General features: G+C 35.2%; 1 pseudogene; it reads left to right on the top strand.

The window, feature by feature from the left end:
* Nucleotides 1–8,388: 8,388 nt before the first annotated feature.
* LOC147958148 (uncharacterized) lies at nt 8,389–9,575 on the top strand (annotated as a pseudogene).
* The last annotated feature ends 9,824 nt before the right edge of the window (nt 9,576–19,399 follow it).

The following is a 19,399-nucleotide window of genomic DNA, read 5'->3' as shown; positions in this document are numbered from 1 at the left end:
TTTTGTTTCTCCGAAATACTGAAATAGGCAAAAAACAGCAATTCTGGGCTGGGCCTCCGGTTAATAGGTTAGTCCCAAAAATAATATAAAAGTGGAAAATAATGCCCAATATAGTCCAAAACAGTAGATAATATAGCATGGAGCAATCAAAAATTATAGATACGTTGGAGACGTATCAGGCATCCCCAAGCTTAATTCGTGCTCGTCCTCGAGTAGGTAAATGATAAAAAGAGAATTTTGGATGCGGAGTGCTACTTGGCATAATTTCAATGCAAATGTTCTTAATTGTGATATGAATATTCAGATTCGAAAGATTCAAGACAAAAGTTTATATTGACATAAAAATAATAATACTTCAAGCATACTAACAAAGCAGTTATGTCTTCTCAAAATATCATGGCCAAAGAAAGTTATCCCTACAAAATCATATAGTCTGGCTATGCTCTATCTTCACCACACAAAGTATTTAAATCATGCACAACCCCGATGACAAACCAAGCAATTGTTTCATACTCTAACTTTTTCAAAACTTTGTCAATCTTCATGCAATACATGAGCGTGAGCCATGGATATAGCACTATAGGTGGAATAGAATGGTGGTTGTGGAGAAGACAAAAAGGAGAAGATAGTCTCACATCAACTAGGCGTATCAACGGGCTATGGAGATGCCCATCAATAGATATTAATGTGAGTGAGTAGGGATTGCCATGCAACGGATGCACTAGAGCTATAAGTATATGAAAGCTCAAAAAGAAACTAAGTGGGTGTGCATCCAACTTGCTTGCTCATGAAGACCGAGGGCAATTTGAGGAAGCCCGTCATTGGAATATACAAGCCAAGTTCTATAATGAAAGATTCCCATTAGTATATGAAAGTGAATAATGAGGGACTCTCTACTATGAAGATCATGGTGCTACTTTGAAGCACAAGTGTGGTAAAAGGATAGTAACATTGTCCCTTCTATCTTTTTCTCTCATTTTTTTATTTGGGCCTTTTCTTCTTTTTTATGGCCTCTTTTCTTTCTCTTTTTATTCGGGCTTCTTTGGCCTCTTTTATTTATTTTTTGTCCGGAGTCTCATCCCGACTTATGGGGGAATCATAGTCTCCATCATTCTTTCCTCACTTGGGATAATGCTCTAAAAATGATGATCATCACACTTTTATTTTTCTTACAACTCAACAATTACAACTCGATACTTAGAACAAAATATGACTCTATATGAATGCCTCCGGCAGTGTACCGGGATATGCAATATGACAATGATGAATGTGTCATAATAAACGGAACGATGGAAAGTTGCATGGCAATATATCTCGGAATGGCTATGGAAATGCCATAATAGGTAGGTATGGTGGCTGTTTTGAGGAAGGTATATGGTGGGTGTATGATACCGGTGAAAGGTGCGCGGTATTAGAGAGGCTAGCAAAGGTGGAAGGGTGAGAGTGCGTATAATCCATGGACTCAACATTAGTCATAAAGAACTCATATACTTATTGCAAAAATCTAGAAGTTATCAAAGCAAAGTATTACGCGCATGCTCCTAGGGGGATAGATTGGTAGGAAAAGGCCATCGCTCGTCCCCGACCGCCACTCATAAGGAAGACAATCAATAAATAAATCATGCTCCGACTTCATCACATAACGGTTCACCATACGTGCATGCTACGGGAATCACAAACTTTAACACAAGTATTCTTTAAATTCACAACTACTCAACTAGCATGACTCTAATATTATCACCTCCATATCTCAAAACAATTATCATGCTTCAATCTTTTCTTAGTATTCAACACACTCAAAAGAAAGTTTCACAAATCTTGAATACCAAGCATATTATCATTAAGCAAATTACCATGCTATTAAGAGACTCTCAAAATAATTTAAGTGAAGCATGAGAGATCAATAGTTTCTTTAAAACGAATCCACCACCGTGCTCTAAAAGATCTAAGTGAAGCACATAGAGCAAAACTACATAGCTCAAAAGATATAAGTGAAGCGCATAGAGCAAAACTTCATAGATCAAAAGATATAAGTGAAGCACATAGAGAAAAATTACATAGCTCAAAAGATATAAGTGAAGCACATAGAGCAAAACTACATAGCTCAAAAGATATAAGTGAAGCACATAGAGTATTCTATCAAATTTTAATTCATGCATGGCTCTCTCAAAAGGTGTGTACAACAAGGATGATTGTGGCATACTAAAACACGAAGACACAAATAATATAAGATGCTCCAAGAAAAACACATATCATGTTGGTGAATAAAAATATAACTCCAAGTAAATTACCGATGGAAGTGGACGAAAGAGGGGATGCCTTTCGGGGCATCCCCAAGCTTTGACTTTTTGGTGTCCTTGGATTATCTTGGGTGTGCCATGGGCATCCCCAAGCTTAGGCTCTTGTCACTCCTTGTTCCATAATCCATCAAAAGAATTCACCCAAAACTTGAAAACTTCACAACACAAAACTTAAAGTAGAGAACTCGTGAGCTCCGTTAGCAAAAGAAAACAAAAGACCACTTCAAGGTACTGTAATGAACTCATTCTTTATTTATATTGATGTTAAACCTACTGTATTCCAACTTCTCTATGGATTATAAACTATTTTACTAGTCATAGATTCATCAAAATAAGCAAACAACACACGAAAAACAGAATCTGTCAAAAACAGAACAGTCTGTAGTAATCTGTAGCTAGCGCAAGATCTGGAACCCAAAAATTCTGAAATAAATTTCTGGACGTGAGGAATTTATCTATTAATAATATGCAAAAAGAATTAACTAAATAGCACTCTTCAAATAAAAATGACAGCAGTTCTCATGAGCGCTAAAGTTTCTGTTTTTTTACAGCAAGTTCAACAAGACTTTTCCCAAGTCTTCCCAACGGTTCTACGTGGCACAAACACTAATTAAACACAAAAAAAACAACCAAAACAGAGGATAAATATATTATTTATTACTAAACAGGAGCAAAAAGCAAGGAATAAAAATAAAATTAGGTTGCGTCCCAACAAGCGCTATCGTTTAACGCCCCTAGCTAGGCATAAAAGCGAGGATATATCTAGGTATTGTCATCTTTGGTAGGCAATCCATAAGTGGCTCTCATGATAGTTTCATATGGCAATTTTATTTTCTTTCTAGGAAAGTGTTCCATGCCCTTTTTTAATGAAAATTGAAATCTAATATTCCCTTCCTTCATATCAATAATCGCACCAACCATTCTAAGGAAAGGTCTACCAAGAATAATATGGAAAGAAGGATTGCAATCTATATCAAGAACAATGAAATCTACGGGCACATAATTCCTATTTGCAACAAAAGGAACATCATTAATCATTCCCATAGGTTTCTTAATAGTAGAATCCGCAAGATGCAAGTTTAGAGAGCAATCATCAAAATTACGGAAATCTAGAAATTCACACAAAGTCTTGGGAATAGTAGAGACACTAGCACCCAAATCACACGAAGCATAAAACTCATGATATTTAATTTTAATTCTAATAGTTGGTTCCCACTCATCATAGAGTTTTCTAGGGATAGAAACTTTCAACTCAAGTTTTTCTTCATAAGATTGCATCAAGGCATCAACAATATGTTCGGTGAAGGCTTTCTTTTGACTATATGCATGTGGAGAATTTAGCATGGATTGCAACAAGGAAATACAATAAATTAAAGAGCAACTTTCATAATTAAATTCCTTGAAATCCAATATAGTGGGTTTAGCAACATCTAGATTTTTATTTCTTCCAATCCCACTTTCATCAATTTCATCATAAAGATCTAAATACTCCGAATTTTTAGAACGCCTTCTAGGTAAAGGAAGATCATATTCAGTTTCATCAAGATTCATATTGCAAAACAAAGATTTAATAGGAGACACATCAATAACTTTTAGATCTTCATCTTGATTTTCATAGGAATTGGAAGAACACGCTTTAATAAAGGCATCTTTGGAAGCACGCATCCTAGCGGTTCTTTCCTTGCACTCATCAATGGAAATTCTCATGGCTTTGAGAGACTCATTGATATCATGCTTAGGAGGAATATATCTAAGCTTTAAAGAATCAACTTCAAGAGAAATTCTATCAACATTCCTAGCCAAATCATCAACTTTAAGCAATTTCTCTTCAAGCAAAGCATTAAAATTCTTTCGTGAATTCATAAACTCTTTAACACTATTCTCAAATTCAGAGGGCATATTATTATAATTTCCATAAGAGTTGTTGTAGGAATTCCCATAATTATTAGAAGGATTACTAGGATATGGCCTAGGATTAAAATTCCCTCTATAAGCGTTGTTACCAAAATTATTCCTACCAACAAAATTCACATCCATAGATTCATTGCTATTCTCAATCAAAGTAGACAAAGGCATATCATTAGGATCAGAAGAAACACTCTTAGTAGCAAATAATTTCATAAGTTCATCCATCTTTCCACTCAAAACATTGATTTCTTCTATCGCATGCACTTTTTTTATTAAAAGATCTTTCAGTATGCCATTGAGAATAATTAACCATAATATTATCTAGGAGTTTAGTAGCATCTCCTAAAGTGATTTCCATAAAAGTGCCTCCCGCGGCCGAATCTAAAAAATTTCTAGAAGCAAAATTCAATCCGGCATAAATTTTTTGTATAATTATCCACAAATTCAAACCATGAGTAGGGCAATTACGTATCATTAATTTCATTCTATCCCAAGCTTGTGCAACATGTTCATGATCAAGTTGCTTAAAGTTCATAATATCGTTTCTAAGAGAGATGATCTTAGCGGGAGGGAAATACTTAGAGATAAAAGCATCTTTGCACTTGTTCCAAGAATCAATACTATTTTTAGGCAAAGACGGAAACCAAGCTTTAGCACGATCTCTAAGAGAAAAAGGAAATAGCTTCAGTTTAACGACATCATTATCGACATCTTTTTTCTTTTGCATATCACATAAATCAACGAAGCTATTCAGATGAGTAGCGGCATCTTCACTAGGAAGGCCGGTGAATTGATCTTTCATAACAAGATTCAACAAAGCAGTATTGATTTCACAAGATTCAGTATTAGCAAGAGAAGCAATCGGAGTGCTAAGGAAATCATTATTATTGTTATTGGTGAAGTCACACAATTTGGTAGTATCTTGAGCCATCGCGACAAACAAGCAATCCAACACACGAGCAAACAAAAGGCGAGCGGAAAAAAAAGGAAGGAGAAGGAGAAGGAGATTGGGAAAGATAGGGCGAAAAAAACGGCAAGGGTGAAGTGGGGGAGAGGAAAACAAGAGGCAAATGGAAAATAATGTAATGCGAGAGATAGGGATTGTGATGGGTACTTGGTATGTTGACTTTTTGCGTAGACTCCCCGGCAACGGCGCCAGAAATACTTCTTGCTACCTCTTGAGCTTGCGTTGAATTTACCCGAAGAGGAAGGGATGATGCAGCAGAGTAGCGTAAGTATTTCCCTCAGTTTTTGAGAACCAAGGTATCAATCCAGTAGGAGGCCACTCTCAAGTCCCTCGTACCTGCACAAAACGATAGCTACTCGCAACCAACGCGATTAGGTGTTTTCAATCCCTTCACGGTCACTTACGAGAGTGAGATCTGATAGATATAATATTTTTGGTATTTTTGGTATAGAGATGCAAAGTAAAAAGTACAGGCAAAGTAAAAAAGCAAAGCAAGATTAAAGTGATGGAGATTGATATGATGAGAATAGACCCGGGGGCCATAGGTTTCACTAGTGGCTTCTCTCAAGAGCATAAGTATTCTACGGTGGGTGAACAAATTACTGTTGAGCAATTGACAGAATTGAGCATCGTTATGAGAATATCTAGGCATGATCATGTATATAGGCATCACGTCCGTGCCAAGTAGACCGAAACAATTCTGCATCTACTACTATTACTCCACTCATCGACCGTTATCCAGCATGCATCTAGAGTATTAAGTTAAAAACAGAGTAATGCCTTAAGCAAGATGACATGATGTAGAGAGATAAATTCATGCAATATGAAATAGACCTCATCTTGTTATCCTCGATGGCAATGATACAATACGTGCCTTGCTGCCCCTTCTGTCACTGGGAAAGGACACCGCAAGATCGAACCCAAAGCTAAGCACTTCTCCCATGGCAAGAACTACCAATCTAGTTGGCCAAACCAAACGGATAATTCGAAGAGACTTGCAAAGATAACCAATCATACATAAAAGAATTCAGAGAAGATTCAAATATTATTCATAGATAGACTTGATCATAAACCCACAATTCATCGGTCTCAACAAACACACCGCAAAAAGAAGAAGATTACATCGAATAGATCTCCACAAGAGAGGGGGAGAACTTTGTATTGAGATCCAAAAAGAGAGAAGAAGCCATCTAGCTACTAACTATGGACCCGAAGGTCTGAGGTAAACTACTCACACTTCATCGGAGAGGCTATGATGATGTAGAAGCCCTCCGTGATGACGGCCCTCTCCGGCGGAGCTCCGGAACAGGCCCCAAGATGGGATCTCGTGGATACAGAAAGTTGCGGCGGTGGAATTAGGTTTTTGGCTCCTGTTCTGATCGTTTGGGGGTACGTAGGTATATATAGGAGGAAGGATTACGTCGGTGGAGCACTGAGGGACCCACGAGGCAGGGGGCGCGCCCTAGGGGGGCGCCCCCCCTCGTGACCGCCTCTTTGACTCCTTGGAGTAGGGTCCAAGTCTCTTGGATCACGTTCGGTGAGAAAATCATGTTCCCGAAGGTTTTATTCCGTTTGGACTCCATTTGATATTCTGTTTCTCCGAAATACTGAAATAGACTAAAAACAACAATTCTGGGCTGGGCCTCCGGTTAATAGGTTAGTCCCAAAAATAATATAAAAGTGGAAAATAAATCCCAATATAGTCCAAATCAGTAGATAATATAGCATGGAGCAATCAAAAATTATAGATACGTTGGAGACGTATCAATCCCCCTTTGTTCCTAAACCCAATACTCCCCAATTGATGTTGTTGTTCAACCAACCCCAGTTGAGAACATAATTCACCAACTCCAACAAATGAGAGCATTAATCCCTCAAATGATGTCAATGAGAGCATTATCCCACCTACAACAAATGAAAGTACCAATCCCCTAACGGACGAGACCACTACCCCTCACACAAATGAGAGTACCAATCCCCTAACTAACGAGTGCACAAACCAACCACTAAGGCATCATATACTAGAATTCCATCCGAGTCAGATTTTTGGTGATCCGACTGATCGAATACCAATAGAAGATTATGTCCCTGAAATTCGAAGTGAAGTGAGAAGTGCTTATGTGTTGAAAGGAAGAAACAAAGCTAGCAGGAAAAATTTGAAGTGGGATTGGAAGGCAAAATTTGGAGATCTTTTCAACCCCAATGTCTAGATAGGTTCAATTGGTTGGAATATAGTGGAAAAAAGGAGGCTACCTTTTGTTTCCCTTGCTTTCTTTTCAAGAATCCATCATAGGCCACTAGATTTGGCAATGATGTATTTACAGTAGATGGATACAAATGTTGGAAAACAACTTTGGCAAATTTTCAGAAACATGTTGGTGGTCCATCTAGTTACCACAACATCGCTAGGGGCTTGAGTGATGATTTCAACAATCAAAGGGCCAATGTGGCTACCGAACTCCGAGTTTACAATAAAGAGGCTGAAATAAAATATAAAATCCGCTTAACTGCATCATTGGATTGTGCAAGGTATCTCATAGCTCAAGGGGAAGCTTTTTTTGTGGACATGATGAGTCCTCCAATTCCATCAATAAAGGCAATTTCAGCCAGTTCTTGGATTGGTACAAGAGACAAGAATAAAGATGTGAAAGATGCATTTGATAAGGGGCAAGGTAATGCACTAATGATATGTCCAGATTTTCAAAAGGATTTTGCTACATGTTGTGCAATGGAGCTAACCAAAGTCATCAAGAATGAGCTTGGAGATAAGAAATTTTCGATACTTGTTGATGAGGCTAGAGATTGCTCAATAAAGGAGAAAATGGCAATAATTTTGAGGTAAAGCATACGAATTTGCATAGTCTTTCATTTGACATTGTTGTTCATTTCTCTTCTTTCAATTAGCTTATCAAATGTGCAGATTTTTGGATGATCACGGGGAGCTTCAGGAGAGATTTCTTGCTATTAAGCACATCACAAATTGTACATCTGCATGTGTTAAAGAAGCATTGCTTGATGTGTTAAAGTACCATGGCTTGCCTATTAATATGATACATGGGCATGGTTATGATGGGGCTTCCAATATGAGAGGAGAATTCAATGGTTTGCAAAAGCTAATTCGTGATGAGTGTCCATATGCTTTCTTTGTTCATTGTTTTGCTCATCAGTTGCAATTGGTGGTTGCCACAGTGTTGTTCGGTTATTGTTGATTTTTTTAACTATCTTCCCTTGATAGTGACTCAAGTAGGTTCATCTTGCAAAAGAAAACATGCATTGCTTGCAAAGCATCATGACAACTTGATAGAATTGATGGAGAATGGTAAGATATCATCTGAAACTGGTTTGAATCAAGAAACTAACCTTGCTAGACCAGGAGCTACTCCATGGGGCTCACATCTTAGAACCTTGCTTCGTATCTACACAATGTGGAATGCAGTGGTGGATGTGCTAGCAATTTTGGTGGACAGTGCCCGGGAACACTCTTCTCAAGGTGGAGCTTCGGGTTTGATTGTACAAATGGAATGTTTTCAATTTGTGTTCATCATGCTATTCTTAATTAACTTGTTGAACATCACAAATATGCTATCACAAACTTTGCAAAGGAAGAATCAAGATGTTGTTGAAGCCCTGCGTTTGATCTTGGATGTGAAAGAAACTTTGCAAAATATGAGGGACAATGGGTATGAGTCATTATGTGACCAAGCAAAAAACTTTTGTGAGGAACATGGCATTGACGTGCCAAATATGGATGGTCTTGTTGGAGCTATGGAGCAATCTGTTCATTCCAAGAATAAGGTGACTCGACATCATTATTTCAAGGTTAGCATATTCAATATTGCTATTGATGCAACTCTCACTGACATGAATCACTGATTCAATGAAGCTAACACCGAGTTAGTGGATTGCATGTCTTGTCTTAATCCGGGAAACAACTTCTCAAAGTTTTAACATTGACAAACTTATTTGGCTTGCTAAAATTTATGCTGAGCATTTTACACAAGCTGAACGGTTGTTGCTAAGATATGAGCTTCCAACATTCCTTAAAAATATTAATTAGGAGAAGTGGGGAATTTAATGCATGTCCAGATGTTTCTATCCTTGCTCGGTTGATGGTTCAAACAACAAAACATAGAACTTTCCAATTGGTATATCGCCTCATCAAGTTGACATTGATTCTTCCAGTGGCAACTTCATTGGTCGAGCGGATATTTTCAGCAATGAAGATCATCAAAACTGATTTGCGCAATAAGATATCAGATGATTGGCTCAATGATTTAATCATTTGCTATTGTGAGAAAAGGACCATTCAGATGTATACGGATGATCAAATTATGATACGATTCTAGAAAAAGAAAGATCAAAAAGGACATTTGCCTCCTGAGTATAATGTGATTTCTTAGAGGTATGTCTCTGGTTTTCTACTAGTGTTGATAGTCACTTGAGGATGCCTTACTATATCACTAACAATTGTTCTCATTTGACAGATGGCTTGTAGTTTGTCTCTTGGATTTTGGTGTGGAGGTGTTCTGCAACTACTAGTATGAACCAAGAAGCAACACGCAACACGGACACAGAGTTTCTGCACCCAAGCTCAAATGAGCTCGGATGAATAGTAAAATCAAAACAAAATCAAAAAATTCCAAATGTTTTTTGGGAGAAACATTGACAAAAGTTTTTAGTGCTTGCAAAAATTTGTCATGAAATCACATTCCTATAAGGTGTGAAAAAAATTAGTACTCCTACTTTCAAAAGCATTTTGGAGCACTGAATTTTTTTTGTTTTGCCACGCCTTACAGGAATGTGATTTCATGACGATTTTTTGCACGCTCTTAGAACTTTTGTCAATGTTTCTCCCAAAAAAAAAATTTGGAACTTTTTCGAATTTATATTTTACTGTTCATCAAGCTCATTTGAGCTCGGGAGCAAAAAGCACTTTTGCACGCAACACCAATATCATTGTTTTTGTCTTTTCTTTTGCTTCTCTAGTACTTGATCTATGGGTGTGTGAACTGTACGAAACTTTGTCAATCATGCTACTAGTTTATGGGTGTGTGAACTGTATTTGATCTATGGATTTGGGGAAAGTGTGAGCATATTTGGACGGGATTATGAGATAAGGGCTATTTTTGCTAAACAGATTCAAGTTTTTGTTCAAAAATTGATTTTTTTCAGAAAATCAGAAAAAATTCAGTTAAATAGTACATGTTCCCGGTAGTAATCTGGGAAAGTTTGAGCTTATTTGGACAAATGGATTTGGAGATAATAAACAGTACATGTTCCCAGTAATATCTGTTTGATGGGAGCATTTTAGTTTTCTCGGCGTAAATTTTGATCCCACCCTTCATTTCCTTTCTAGATTCGCTGCTGGTTTTTTGAACCATCAAACAGATAGAAGAAAAGGGGGAAAGAACCCCATACAAAGTCAGAGCATACACACCCTCCAGTATCAAACAAAACACGCACACACACAAAGAAACAGAGCACCCTCAAAGAGCTACCTACAGCAGAGGCAAAAGAGCAGCTTCATCAGAGTGCAAACCACAACACCCCCGCCTCACGCCCACAAAACAACATCCTGAAAGATGCCCCACCATCGAGGTTGGTCCACACTGTAGCTGTTCTGCCGCTTGGGTTGTAGTCAAACAGGTTATTGTGAATGTAAAGTCGTAAAGGCGCGTGATCGCTGCCGATCTAAGCTATCGACAAAATTGCTAAAATTGTAGTGTGCATGACTAAAAAATGGTTCCTAGTCAAAACTCAAAACACAGAATCACAACCATGTTAGACAAAACTGTAGGAAGCATGGTCAGGAAGTACAGATGAAACGAACAGGAGTGCACCGCACTGCAGCCCACTTCACGTCATACACTAGATAATCAATATACAAAAACTCACACTGGTTTTGTTCGATTAATACACAAAGATTTGGAAAAGTAATCATAATGTGCAGATGAAACTGGAAACACTGCGACTCTCTTCAAATCAGAAGAGTATATGTACATGCTCAAAATATGCTGCACTGCGGGCTACCTCCTACATAATTATTAGCCTGTGAAGTGAAGAGTCTTGATTGAGTACCAAAACATAACCTTTCAATGCCCTAGCAAGATACACCACACTTTATTTGCTTCCTAATAATACTAGGTCACAATGTTCCATTTGTCACCTATTACTCATGGATGCTTTGGATGTGTCTTCATGGAGGATTCCACACTTTATTCACCACAAATAGTATGATATTACCAAAGAACTCTATCTCACTTAGCTTCAGAAGTTTTTCAAGGCCAGAGATCCCGTGCTCGGGTTCCCGTAGGGATGAAAATGTAAGGCTCTCAAGACACAACACTAAACCATCCTCGAAGCACATCTTGTCAATGCTCTCTAGGTTGTCAATAACCAATAGCTTGACTTTTAAAAATTTTACCCCGCAGGAATATGAGGCAGGGCATATGATTTGTGATACACCTTGAGGGAGAGTAGACTTGGCAGGTCTCCAAGGACGTCTATGGCATCGGCGCGCAGCCCATTTGTTGCTAAGGGGAAGCGTCGAGACGTTTCTAAGTGAGGCTACCCACCGAGGAAAGCGCTCTAGCTTTCCCATCAGGCCAAAGCTGGTGACCAAGAGAGGAGGTGACACCACCAGAGATAGCATTTCCTCCTATGAGATGCTTCCATCTCCATCAAATATTTACATGGCAAGAGCCTAATACAAATAATTTTACACTAGAGTTGAACTAGCTCTATAAGCTAGTTCAAATAATTTTACATTAGAGTTGAACTAGCTCTATAGCCTAGTACAAATAATTTTACACTAGAGTTAAACTAGCTCTATGGCCTAGTACAAATCATTTTACACTAGAGTTGAACTTGCTCTATAAGCTAGTTAAAATAATTTTACACTAGAGTTGAACTAGCTCTATAGCCTAGTACAAAGAATTTTACACTAGAGTAGAACTAGCTCAATAGCCTAGTACAAATAATTTTACACTAGTGTTGAACTAGCTCTATAGCCTGGTATAAATAATTTTACACTAGATTTGAACTAGCTCCATAAGCCCGTTCAAATAATTTTACACTAGTGTTGAACTAGCTCTATAGCCTAGTATAAATAATTTTACAGTAGAGTTGAACTAGCTCCATAAGCTAGTTCAAATAATTTTACACTAGAGTTGAACTAGCTCTATAGCCTAGTAGAAATAATTTTACACTAGAGTTGATCTAGCTCTATAAGCTAGTTTAAATAATTTTACACTACAGTTGAACTAGCTCTATAAGCTAGTTCAAATAATTTCACACCAGAGTTGAACTAGCTCTATAGCCTAGTACAAATAATTTTACAATAGAGTTGAACTAGCTCTATAAGCTAGTTATAATAATTTTACACTAGAGTTGAGCTAGCTCTATAAGCTAGTTCAAATAATTTTACACTAGAGTTGAACTAGCTCTATAGCCTAGTTCAAATAATTTTACACTAGAGTTAAACTAGCTCTATAAGCTAATTCAAATAATTTTACACTAGAGTTGTACTAGCTCTATAAGCTAGTTGAAATAATTTTACACTAGAGTTAAACTAGCTATATAGCCTAGTACAAATAATTTTATGCTAGAGTTTAACTAGTTCTATAAGCTAGTTCAAATAATTTCACACTGGAGTTGAACTAGCTCTACAGCCTAGTACAAATAATTTTACACTAGAGTTGAACTAGCTCTCTAAGCTAGTTCAAATAATTTTACGCTAGAGTTGAACAAGCTCTATAGCCAAGTACAAATAATTTTACACTAGACTTGAACTAGCTCTATAGCCTAATACAAATAATTTTACACTAGAGTTGAACTAGCTCTATAAGCTAGTTCAAATAATTTTACATTAGAGTTGAACTAGCTCTATAGCCTAGTATAAATAATTTTACACTAGAGTTGAACTAGCTATATAAGCTAGTTCAAATAATTTTACACTAGAGTTGAACTAGCTCTATAGCCTAGTACAAATAATTTTACACTACAATTGAACTAGCTCTTTAAGCTAGTTGAAATAATTTTACACTAGAGTTGAGCTAGCTCTATTAGCTAGTTCAAATAATTTTACACTAGAGTTGAACTATCTCTATAAGCTAGTTGAAATAATTTTACACTAGAGTTGAGCTAGCTCTATTAGCAAGTTCAAATAATTTTACACTAGAGTTGAACTATCTCTATAAGCTAGTTGAAATAATTTTACACTAGAGTTGAGCTAGCTCTATAAGCTAGTTCAAATAATTTTACACTAGAGTTGAACTAGCTCTATAGCCTAGTACAAATCATTTTACACTAGAGTTGAACTAGCTCTATAAGCTAGTTAAAATAATTTTACACTAGAGTTGAACTAGCTCTATAGCCTAGTACAAAGAATTTTACACTAGAGTAGAACTAGCTCGATAGCCTAGTACAAATTATTTTACACTAGTGTTGAACTAGCTCTATAGACTAGTATAAATAATTTTACACTAGAGTTGAGCTATCTCTATAAGCTAGTTCAAATAATTTTACACTAGAGTTGAACTAGCTCTATAGCCTAGTACAAATCATTTTACACTAGAGTTGAACTAGCTTTATAAGCTAGTTAAAATAATTTTACACTAGAGTTGAACTAGCTCTTTAAGCTAGTTCAAATAATTTTACACTAGAGTTGAACAAGCTCTATGGCCAAGTACAAATAATTTTATACTAGAGTTGAACTAGCTCTATAGCCTAATACAAATAATTTTACACTAGAGTTGAACTAGCTCTATAAGCTAGTTCAAATAATTTTACATTAGAGTTGAACTAGCTCTATAGCCTAGTACAAATAATTTTACACTAGAGTTAAACTAGCTCTATGGCCTAGTACAAATCATTTTACACTAGAGTTGAACTTGCTCTATAAGCTAGTTAAAATAATTTTACACTAGAGTTGAACTAGCTCTATAGCCTAGTACAAAGAATTTTACACTAGAGTAGAACTAGCTCAATAGCCTAGTACAAATAATTTTACACTAGTGTTGAACTAGCTCTATAGCCTGGTATAAATAATTTTACACTAGATTTGAACTAGCTCCATAAGCCCGTTCAAATAATTTTACACTAGTGTTGAACTAGCTCTATAGCCTAGTATAAATAATTTTACACTAGAGTTGAACTAGCTCCATAAGCTAGTTCAAATAATTTTACACTAGAGTTGAACTAGCTCTATAGCCTAGTAGAAATAATTTTACACTAGAGTTGATCTAGCTCTATAAGCTAGTTTAAATAATTTTACACTACAGTTGAACTAGCTCTATAAGCTAGTTCAAATAATTTCACACCAGAGTTGAACTAGCTCTATAGCCTAGTACAAATAATTTTACAATAGAGTTGAACTAGCTCTATAAGCTAGTTATAATAATTTTACACTAGAGTTGAGCTAGCTCTATAAGCTAGTTCAAATAATTTTACACTAGAGTTGAACTAGCTCTTTAAGCTAGTTCAAATAATTTTACACTAGAGTTGAACAAGCTCTATAGCCATGTACAAATAATTTTATACTAGAGTTGAACTAGCTCTATAGCCTAATACAAATAATTTTACACTAGAGTTGAACTAGCTCTATAAGCTAGTTCAAATAATTTTACATTAGAGTTGAACTAGCTCTATAGCCTAGTACAAATAATTTTACACTAGAGTTAAACTAGCTCTATGGCCTAGTACAAATCATTTTACACTAGAGTTGAACTTGCTCTATAAGCTAGTTAAAATAATTTTACACTAGAGTTGAACTAGCTCTATAGCCTAGTACAAAGAATTTTACACTAGAGTAGAACTAGCTCAATAGCCTAGTACAAATAATTTTACACTAGTGTTGAACTAGCTCTATAGCCTGGTATAAATAATTTTACACTAGATTTGAACTAGCTCCATAAGCCCGTTCAAATAATTTTACACTAGAGTTGAACTAGCTCTATAGCCTAGTAGAAATAATTTTACACTAGAGTTGATCTAGCTCTATAAGCTAGTTTAAATAATTTTACACTACAGTTGAACTAGCTCTATAAGCTAGTTCAAATAATTTCACACCAGAGTTGAACTAGCTCTATAGCCTAGTACAAATAATTTTACAATAGAGTTGAACTAGCTCTATAAGCTAGTTATAATAATTTTACACTAGAGTTGAGCTAGCTCTATAAGCTAGTTCAAATAATTTTACACTAGAGTTGAACTAGCTCTATTGCCTAGTACAAATAATTTTACACTAGAGTTAAACTAGCTCTATAAGCTAATTCAAATAATTTTACACTAGAGTTGTACTAGCTCTATAAGCTAGTTGAAATAATTTTACACTAGAGTTAAACTAGCTATATAGCCTAGTACAAATAATTTTATGCTAGAGTTTAACTAGTTCTATAAGCTAGTTCAAATAATTTCACACTGGAGTTGAACTAGCTCTACAGCCTAGTACAAATAATTTTACACTAGAGTTGAACTAGCTCGTTAAGCTAGTTCAAATAATTTTACGCTAGAGTTGAACAAGCTCTATAGCCAAGTACAAATAATTTTACACTAGACTTGAACTAGCTCTATAGCCTAACACAAATAATTTTACACTAGAGTTGAACTAGCTCTATAAACTAGTTCAAATAATTTTACATTAGAGTTGAACTAGCTCTATAGCCTAGTATAAATAATTTTACACTAGAGTTGAACTAGCTATATAAGCTAGTTCAAATAATTTTACACTAGAGTTGAACTAGCTCTATAGCCTAGTACAAATAATTTTACACTACAATTGAACTAGCTCTTTAAGCTAGTTGAAATAATTTTACACTAGAGTTGAGCTAGCTCTACTAGCTAGTTCAAATAATTTTACACTAGAGTTGAACTATCTCTATAATCTAGTTGAAATAATTTTACAGTAGAGTTGAGCTAGCTCTATTAGCAAGTTCAAATAATTTTACACTAGAGTTGAACTATCTCTATAAGCTAGTTCAAATAATTTTACACTAGAGTTGAGCTAGCTCTATAAGCTAGTTCAAATAATTTTACACTAGAGTTGAACTAGCTCTATAGCCTAGTACAAATCATTTTACACTAGAGTTGAACTTGCTCTATAAGCTAGTTAAAATAATTTTACACTAGAGTTGAACTAGCTCTATAGCCTAGTACAAAGAATTTTACACTAGAGTAGAACTAGCTCGATAGCCTAGTACAAATAATTTTACACTACTGTTGAACTAGCTCTATAGACTAGTATAAATAATTTTACACTAGAGTTGAGCTAGCTCTATAAGCTAGTTCAAATAATTTTACACTAGAGTTGAACTAGCTCTATAGCCTAGTACAAATCATTTTACACTAGAGTTGAACTAGCTCTATAAGCTAGTTAAAATAATTTTACACTAGAGTTGAACTAGCTCTATAGCCTAGTACAAATAATTTTACACTAGAGTTGATCTAGCTCTATAAGCTAGTTCAAATAATTTTACATTAGAGTTGAACTAGCTCTATAGCCCAGTACAAATAATTTTACACTAGAGTTAAACTAGCTCTATGGCCTAGTACAAATCATTTTACACTAGAGTTGAACTTGCTCTATAAGCTAGTTAAAATAATTTTACACTAGAGTTGAACTAGCTCTATAGCCTAGTACAAAGAATTTTACACTAGAGTAGAACTAGCTCAATAGCCTAGTACAAATAATTTTACACTAGTGTTGAACTAGCTCTATAGCCTGGTATAAATAATTTTACACTAGATTTGAACTAGCTCCATAAGCCCGTTCAAATAATTTTACACTAGAGTTGAACTAGCTCTATAGCCTAGTAGAAATAATTTTACACTAGAGTTGATCTAGCTCTATAAGCTAGTTTAAATAATTTTACACTACAGTTGAACTAGCTCTATAAGCTAGTTCAAATAATTTCACACCAGAGTTGAACTAGCTCTATAGCCTAGTACAAATAATTTTACAATAGAGTTGAACTGGCTCTATAAGCTAGTTATAATAATTTTACACTAGAGTTGAGCTAGCTCTATAAGCTAGTTCAAATAATTTTACACTAGAGTTGAACTAGCTCTATTGCCTAGTACAAATAATTTTACACTAGAGTTAAACTAGCTCTATAAGCTAATTCAAATAATTTTACACTAGAGTTGTACTAGCTCTATAAGCTAGTTGAAATAATTTTACACTAGAGTTAAACTAGCTATATAGCCTAGTACAAATAATTTTATGCTAGAGTTTAACTAGTTCTATAAGCTAGTTCAAATAATTTCACACTGGAGTTGAACTAGCTCTACAGCCTAGTACAAATAATTTTACACTAGAGTTGAACTAGCTCGTTAAGCTAGTTCAAATAATTTTACGCTAGAGTTGAACAAGCTCTATAGCCAAGTACAAATAATTTTACACTAGACTTGAACTAGCTCTATAGCCTAACACAAATAATTTTACACTAGAGTTGAACTAGCTCTATAAACTAGTTCAAATAATTTTACATTAGAGTTGAACTAGCTCTATAGCCTAGTATAAATAATTTTACACTAGAGTTGAACTAGCTATATAAGCTAGTTCAAATAATTTTACACTAGAGTTGAACTAGCTCTATAGCCTAGTACAAATAATTTTACACTACAATTGAACTAGCTCTTTAAGCTAGTTGAAATAATTTTACACTAGAGTTGAGCTAGCTCTATTAGCTAGTTCAAATAATTTTACACTAGAGTTGAACTATCTCTATAATCTAGTTGAAATAATTTTACAGTAGAGTTGAGCTAGCTCTATTAGCAAGTTCAAATAATTTTACACTAGAGTTGAACTATCTCTATAAGCTAGTTCAAATAATTTTACACTAGAGTTGAGCTAGCTCTATAAGCTAGTTCAAATAATTTTACACTAGAGTTGAACTAGCTCTATAGCCTAGTACAAATCATTTTACACTAGAGTTGAACTTGCTCTATAAGCTAGTTAAAATAATTTTACACTAGAGTTGAACTAGCTCTATAGCCTAGTACAAAGAATTTTACACTAGAGTAGAACTAGCTCGATAGCCTAGTACAAATAATTTTACACTACTGTTGAACTAGCTCTATAGACTAGTATAAATAATTTTACACTAGAGTTGAGCTAGCTCTATAAGCTAGTTCAAATAATTTTACACTAGAGTTGAACTAGCTCTATAGCCTAGTACAAATCATTTTACACTAGAGTTGAACTAGCTCTATAAGCTAGTTAAAATAATTTTACACTAGAGTTGAACTAGCTCTATAGCCTAGTACAAATAATTTTACACTAGAGTTGATCTAGCTCTATAAGCTAGTTCAAATAATTTTACATTAGAGTTGAACTAGCTCTATAGCCCAGTACAAATAATTTTACACTAGAGTTAAACTAGCTCTATGGCCTAGTACAAATCATTTTACACTAGAGTTGAACTTGCTCTATAAGCTAGTTAAAATAATTTTACACTAGAGTTGAACTAGCTCTATAGCCTAGTACAAAGAATTTTACACTAGAGTAGAACTAGCTCAATAGCCTAGTACAAATAATTTTACACTAGTGTTGAACTAGCTCTATAGCCTGGTATAAATAATTTTACACTAGATTTGAACTAGCTCCATAAGCCCGTTCAAATAATTTTACACTGGTGTTGAACTAGCTCTATAGCCTAGTATAAATAATTTTACACTAGAGTTGAACTAGCTCCATAAGCTAGTTCAAATAATTTTACACTAGAGTTGAACTAGCTCTATAGCCTAGTAGAAATTATTTTACACTAGAGTTGATGTAGCTCTATAAGCTAGTTTAAATAATTTTACACTACAGTTGAACTAGCTCTATAACCTAGTTCAAATAATTTCACACCAGAGTTGAACTAGCTCTATAGCCTAGTACAAATAATTTTACAATAGAGTTGAACTAGCTCTATAAGCTAGTTATAATAATTTTACACTAGAGTTGAGCTAGCTCTATAAGCTAGTTCAAATAATTTTACACTAGAGTTGAACTAGCTCTATAGCCTAGTACAAATAATTTTACACTAGAGTTAAACTAGCTCTATAAGCTAATTCAAATAATTTTACACTAGAGTTGTACTAGCTCTATAAGCTAGTTGAAATAATTTTACACTAGAGTTAAACTAGCTATATAGCCTAGTACAAATAATTTTATGCTAGAGTTTAACTACTTCTATAAGCTAGTTCAAATAATTTCACACTGGAGTTGAACTAGCTCTAC

This window comes from Triticum urartu, chromosome 7A, assembly GCF_056163025.1.
Source record: "Triticum urartu cultivar PI428250 chromosome 7A, HENAU_Tu73, whole genome shotgun sequence".
NCBI lineage: Eukaryota > Viridiplantae > Streptophyta > Magnoliopsida > Poales > Poaceae > Triticum > Triticum urartu.
Note: the sequence above shows the minus strand (reverse complement) of the source record. Positions and strands in the feature narration are given on the sequence as shown.